The sequence below is a fragment of the Mercenaria mercenaria genome, chromosome 10 (assembly GCF_021730395.1).
Source record: "Mercenaria mercenaria strain notata chromosome 10, MADL_Memer_1, whole genome shotgun sequence".
NCBI classification, from domain to species: Eukaryota; Metazoa; Mollusca; class Bivalvia; order Venerida; family Veneridae; genus Mercenaria; species Mercenaria mercenaria.
In genome coordinates, this window is record NC_069370.1 from 46,717,052 (window position 1) to 46,725,116 (window position 8,065).

The following is an 8,065-nucleotide window of genomic DNA, read 5'->3' on the forward strand; positions in this document are numbered from 1 at the left end:
ACTTAAACACATTTTCCAGAACTCACTTAACATACTGTAATTGCCCCAGTGTATATAAAAATATAATATTATATCCTTTCATGATGAACACAACATTCCCAGGCCGTATCAACATGTTTTAGGATCAAAATGAACTTGCGAGTTCAAACTGTCTAATACGTTATACCCAGGAGATCCATGGAATTCTAAACAATGTCAGCAAACAAATATTATAGTCTTGCATTGTCGTTGAAGGTCAAGAATCTGGCAACTTACCCGTGCTCTCTGGATTCCCTTAAGGCTCGGCATTAGGTCCCTGCCTTTTTCTGTCCTAAATAAAGTGACAAAAGCAAGGTGACGAAACTGTTGCCTACCTAACTTTAAAATCCACACATGATGCCAGACCCTTATGAAAAGACCTAAATTTACTGAAGATAGCGAAATAAAATTGCTCCACGGAATTTAATTCTGACAATGTGAAGTCTTCAGAATTTCGAAAAGGGAAAGCCAGAATATTGCCTTACATTGTAAACAACATCCTTTCAAACTCCACCGATGATGCAGAATATCTAGGCATGACACCAGAAAATGGGCCATACGGTTAGAAACCATCAATTGTTTTCCCATAAACTTACATTATAACATTATGGCGTGTACGACCTTCCATACATCGAAACATGTATATCTAATTACATGTTTTTCAAGAACTATCTTAGTTCTACCAAAATATCGGACGAAAAAACATATGAAAAGTGATACTTTATTTAAGTAATTTTCGTGTGAATTAGATGACCCCGTGTTAGACTAGCCACTAGACTGATAATAAATATATTTCTTCATTATTCCCCTTTTTTGTCGGATTTAATTTCATAGAGACAAAAGCCAGTCTATTTTAGAGATTTTCGCAGAGGAATGATGTTGAAATATGATATTGGACATAGGATATAGCCTGGCTCAGTTCACTATATTCAGTCATTAATGTGTAAAAAAGATATATCTTAGTCTAGGAGCTAGTCTAACCCACTGTTTACATCGTTGGCATGGCGGGAGAAATTCGTTTGATAAAACTTTTTTTCAATACACATAAAATGTAGCAAATTTTGTCAAAATGTATAATAAAATACTGAAAATGCAGTGAAAAAAACATCAATTGTGAAAAAAATAATCACTTCCTGGGTTTGTTTACATGACTGACCAGTCAGAACGCACAGACATTACCTTATTCCCAGGTATACACTTACCTCATTCCCAGTAAATTCCCTGTACCCTGTACTTTTTTTAATTGGTGGTCTCTGACAATATATATGACTATCAGCAACGACGTAACTTAGACCAAACATTGCTACATTCAGAATTAAAAAAAAGATGAAAAAACTTCAAATTAAAAGGTCAAAGAAACAGCTGATAAGACCATATTTTACATCTAGCCCCGTGTTCACAAAGCATTTTCAGTCTAATCTGAGTTTGATAATGAAACTTTATTTGTCATTAATATCTAAATTGCTTGTTTAAAACTAAATTTTATGTTAATAACAATTTTCAAGTGACCATTCGGTAATGATGGTCAGTCTCAATTGGAATTTAACCTTAAAGTTTTAGTAAAATTGATATTAAAATTTCAATCTCAAAGTCAACTGAGACCGAAAAATGTGACCACGGGGCCAGAAGTAGAATACTGATCCACCCTTTGGCATATAATATGGTTGAACAAGTCTAGAGATCAGCTGTCGAATGATTACAGTAATGTGTCCAAATGATATCAGACCTAAACTTGCAAACCCTTGAGCAGCGTCGAAATATTAGTGCTATTACCTTCGTGTACAAAATATAAGAACCACCTTGTTTATGTGACCACCTTTACCTTATGCCCACCAGAAACCTGAATTACTATAAGAACATGGTACCATTTAAATTCTTTCTCTCCTCGGAGTATACGTCTGTAGAAGAGTCTCCATTTAATCATTTAGTTTATCCAAAGCCTAGATATCTTTGCTGAGAGAATTGACCCATACTAAATCTGCACATATTATAGTTTTTAACCTATAGTCTTGTAAAACTTTTATTTTTCATTTACATATCTACTATCTTTTAACATATGTTCCTTGACAACACGCTTGATAGTTATAATCACCAACGATTGCCCAGCAGTACATGAAGGTGTATATGGGCATTTTCCACAGAAGAATTTTGGAGGATATTGCAAGATACAGAAGGCTCTCCGATTCTACAAGTTTCCTTAGTTCTTTAGCATGCCAGACGTATAGTGTATACCTATACACGGGACTATTCTCCCGCTCTCAATCCTTGGCTTCGTAGTCAGACATTGGACCACTGCGTCAGTTCTATTCAATATGAAAAATGGACAAAAGAGCATGTAGTACTCAATGTCGTGTAAATCGGCTACTGATTTTACTCAGGCTGAGCGAGTATAAAAATTTTAGTGGCCGATTTGCTTTTTTTAAGTGTTGTCGTCGTTTGAGATTGTGACACTAAGATATTTAGCTGATGATACTGTTTCAAGTGTAACGTTGTGAAGTGTTTGTTTATGGTCTAATAATATTTCAAACTTTTTTTCGGGTACAACTTCGTAAGAATAAAGAAATATTATTTCTGTTTATTTAGATTTCATAAATACGCACTTGCAATTGCGGGCACACTGCGGATCCTCACGGACATTCGACATTTTATTGCGAAAAGATAACTAAGAATAACCAAAGTTAAGCAAAACACTGTGGATGTTTGAGTATCTATATTTTTTTAAAGAAGGAAGTGGATACATACAAAATCCATTTTTGCAATGACTAACGAATGCACTTTTGTAGTAACCTGAAATTTCGGATTGTCGTTGGTATTGTGAGGATTAAACACTCGTTCGTTATACCTTTTTAGATCTAGATTGTTGTTTTTTCTGTGTCTTTAGCTCTTGAACAGTTTTTTTTTTAGATTCATAATAAAGAAATTTAATTTAGTTAACTTTATGATAAATCTGTTAGTTTAAACATATTTATTCCCAAGAGTACATAACATGGATTTGTATATTTACAACAACAAGTTAACATGATACTAAGGAAAGGATAAGAATGAAAGACATGTCTTATAGAATTCTTCTCCTTAGGCGGACAATAAAGTTTGTATGTAAACACAAAAGAGCATTATATCATATTATACTCGTAGTGGGAATAGGTCGTGATACAAGTATCTGTATAGTGTAAAATGATAATGATAATTAAAAATAGAAAATAGAACAACGTTAAGTACTAAAGGCTAAAGTAATCAGAAAGAGGAAAGGCAGAGAAAGATAGGGGGGGTGGGGTGGGGGGGGGGGGGGGAGTATTGTCTCGGAATGAAAGGAAAGGCATCACGAAAATCTCTTACTGTCAGATATGTAATTCTGAACGTGCGTGAATATTATAGTATTATCCTGGTCTGAAAGGAATGGATTTCCAAAGAGCAATGTGTTGAGATCAATCTCATAGTTTTGTAGATTAAGTAGTAAGACGTTACGGCAAGCACTGTATAATCTACATTCGAAAAGGAAATGGAAGTTTGATTCAATTTTTCCACACGTGCATAAAGGAGACGGAGAAATGTTTTTCATAAAGAGGTGATGGTTGAGGGAACTGCATTTAGTGCGAAGTCGTGTTTGAAGAATTTGGAGTTTTCTGCTACCAACGTAATAATACTGTGGCGTTTTCGTTTTGTTCTTGTAAATTTGACTTTTAAAGGCTGACAAAGTTGAGCAGTTGCGAACGTCTGCTGATAGTTGGTTCCAATCACGAATGACTGAAGGTAAAAAGGAGTTGTAATATAAAGCAGATTTGGCATGTATATTATGTATGTCATCAGAGTTTCTTAGTGAGTATCGTGAGTTACCAGCGTCGGGAATCAAAGATGAGAGATAATTGGGTGTTTGATTTGCCTGCATTTTATAGAATATAACGAGTTTGTGCTTATATCTTCTTTCCGATAGGCATTCCCAACTGATTTCCTGGTGTAGATTTTCCAAAGAGATGAGTTTTGTTGTCCCAGAAGCAATACGTGCACACTCGTTTTGAATTTTGTCAAGTTGATCGAATTCGTACTGGGCACAATTGCTCCAAACAACGTCAGCATACTCTAATATTGGCCGAATAAAAGATGTATAAATAACTTCTAGGGATTTACGGTCTAGTGAGTACTTTAATTTACGCATGATGTTAATACGTTTCCATGCTTTGTCTATGATGTAGTCGATATGTTTATGCCATGTACAATCACTAGAAAGAAAAACACCAAGGTGTTTATGCTCAAGGACCCCAGGTATTTCTTGGTTGAACATATGTAGAGGCGGATGTTGCGGACGGTTACGTTTTCTGGTTACAAGAAGAGATTCAGATTTAGATGGATTGAATGTTACTAACCATTTGTTGGCCCAGGACAAGATTGTCTGGATATCTGACTGGAGAAGAGTTGCGGCTGAATCAGGCTGTTCTACTATTACATAGAGGCTAGTGTCATCTGCGAAGAGATTTATACAAGATCGTATTTCATGTACAATATCATTAATAAAGATAAGAAATAGCAGAGGTCCCAAGATTGACCCCTGGGGAACTCCTGCTTTAATGTGAGCCCATGATGACTGAGTGCCAGGAAGTATAACCCGTTGACGCCTATCTGATAGATAACTTTGAAACCAAGAGAGCAAGGGTCCAGAAATACCTGCTTATTCTAGTTTGGATAAAAGACCTTTGTGCCATACTTTGTCAAAGGCTTTACTTATGTCAAAGAAAACGACACGAACTTCCAGCCCATCATCAAGAGCTTTGCAAAGTGTTTCGTAAATGAGGACCAGTTGATTGACAGTAGAGTCACCAGGAATGAAACCGGACTGAGCTGTAGTTAGAAAGTTGATATCTTGAAGATGATTAAAGACGTGCTTAAAAACCAGACGTTCGAACACCTTTTCAGTTGTGTTTAAAAGAGAAATTGGCCGATAATTGCTTGGAAGTGATGCATCGCCTTTCTTGTGAATAGCAGTTACATGGTCCTCATTCCAAGCTGACGGCAGTGTACAAGATTGTAAAGATGCATTGAATAATTTACAAAGAGGGAAGGAGAGCTCACGTGAAATTTCTCATAGGAGTCTGTTACTGATACCATCTGGTCCAGCTGCTTTGTCAACTTGTAATGATTTGAGGACATCTTCAACTTCGACTGGGCGTAGAATTAGATCAGATAGAAAAGACAAGGAGTTGGGAGGGCCAAGGTCAGGTGCTTCTCTATTGTCGTCGTCAATATTTGTTTGTTGAACGAAGCAGTCGTTAAGAAGATTAGCCTTATCAAGGTCAGAGTATGTTGTTTGGGTGGTGTTAAGGTCTTGAAGAGGGGGAATGGATATCTTATTTGGTTTAGAAATAAAGGATTTAAGAGTTTTCCACCAATCCGTGGACGATAGAGAACCGCGTTTGAGTTTGTCAGAAAGTTTAAGAAAATAATTTGATTTGGCCTCGCGTATCATTAGGATTGTTTCGTTTCGAACTGTTCTAAATTTTTGCCAGTAGTGTTGTGTTGATGTTATTCTGGCCTTTCTGTATAAACGTTTGCGTTTACGTATATTTCTTCGAATGTCATTTGTCATCCAAGGTACATCAAGGGGTCTTACTTTTATAGTCTTGTTAGGAATGTTTTGTTTTGCAAAAATTTAATTTAGTTAACTTTATGATAAATCTGTTGAAATGGAATGAATGTATGACAGTTGTTTTTAAAGTTGTAAATGTTGTCAAAATATAACGATATATCCCAAAGTGCATCTATTTGGCTTATATGGAAGATATATTCCATTAACGATTTTAAAGACTGGCATTGTAGAGATGCTGTTAGCAATGTAAACATATTTCAGAAACCAAATTATAATCTGAGTTCTAATGTATGAAATTAGTGATTTTAATATATTTTCTGTAAATGAACTACTTCCCAATGATCAAAACTACTACCTTCCACAAAAAATAAATGTTATATTCATTTTGTTTTGTTTTGTTTTTTTTTTCTCTCTGGAATATAAGTTCTAAACAGATCTGTAGTTTTCCTTCGTAAAACCGTGCATTTTGTGTCTCATTAGAAAATTCATCATCATCGTTATCGTCATCATCACCGTCGTCGTCGTCGTCGTCATCATCATAATTATCATCGTCATCGTCATCACAATCATCATCATCGTTGTCATAGTCATCATCATCATAATCGTCCTCGTCGTCGTCATCATCATCATCATCGTTGTCGTCGTCATCATCATCATAATCGACGTCGTCGTCGACGTCATCAACATCATCATCATTATCATCATAATATAATAATATTCATCGTCGTCGTCATCATCTTCACCTTCTTCTTCTTCGTCGTCGTCGTCATCATAATCATAATCATCATCATCGTCGTCGTCATCATAGTCATCATCATCATCACCGCCATTATCATCGACATCATCATCATTTGTTTATTGATTCAACTTCATTCATTTATTTTCATTCACAATCATCATAATCATTCATTCATTCATTCATAATCCTTCATTTATCATAATATTTTGCATATCATATCATTATTTATTCAACATCATCATTCATCAACATTTAATCATTGTGATCATTCATTGTTATCATCATGATTATCATCACCGGCATTCCTTTTTATTCATCACTATCATCATTCTTTCATTAATCATATTAATTACGTAATTTATCATCACCATTGTTCATTTTCATTCATCCAAACATTCTTATATAACATAATCATAATATAATCATTATAATTATCAGTCATTATTACAATCATTCATAATCATCATCATTCATCATTCACTCTCTCACTCATCAGTTATCATCGTTATAATTCATCAGCATCCTTATAATCATTCAACATTATCGCTTATCATTCATTCATTCATCAGTCATCATCATTCTTATGCATTGTTTTCATTCATCATCATCATCATCCTTATATGCATCTATTATAATCTTCATCACTGATATAGTTAGACAACTGTTTGCTTTGCCTAATAAATCTTGCTGCCTGTGAATATTACATCATATTTAAGGCTAAAAGTTCCATAAGGCTTTAAATTTTATGTCAAAAACAGATGAAACAGCTACCCAAATAGATGTTATGCATAATCGTATGGGTAGAAAGGCGCTATTTTCAATACTGCACAAAGTCATTATGAGCAATAATGCTGTATGACCAACATTGAATATTTGGCATTTACCTTGAGCCAGTGCAGCTGGAACATAGTGATAAGGGGAGCATTCAACACAAGATCCACATATATCCCTCAAAAGGTTGAGAAGATGTAAAGCTGCCATGATACACTAGACTCATATTTAATGCATTCTGTGCTTCCTCTTGATCAGTGAACATTCACTTAAAGTTTCATCAATGTCATTCAAAATATTATGACCGGAAGCAATATCATTTGGCCTTCAATTGTTACCTTGGGCTGGTTCTACGCATACCATCATTTATTTCGTTAGTGCATTATAGAATGTATTTAGAAGATATGAAGCGGGCACGAAATTTTAAGCAAGCGGACGGACGGTCGGACAACGTGAAAACTATGACCCTTCGTCTTCGGAATGGGATAAAACATTTATGTACTACCATTTCCTATAAATATGTGCTGCAGGAGAGTATACAATTTTATTATTAACCTATATAATTTCTGTCAAAAATACAGCTTGTATTTCACAAGTAAATATAAGCGGGCAGAAAAAACATTTTGTATTGTGTGTTGTCGGACTACTTTCATTTAATATTCATGACCTGTCACAGTTCTATAAGTAGCGCACACAAAAACTTCACTTTTTTTCTATTTTAATATCGACAGACATTTAAGATTTCGCTCGATAACAAAACAACATACAGAAATGTGGAGGTATAATAAAAGGGCCATTACAACAAACAGTAGTTTGATCTGGGAATTTGTATTCGGCTGTCGCTTGCGCGCCTCGTGAGGTCCGGTCTGGAAAAATTCCACTCGAACCGAATACAGCACCACAGATCGAGCTACTGTTATAATAACCCTATTATATTACATACATGAATTTACACGTGT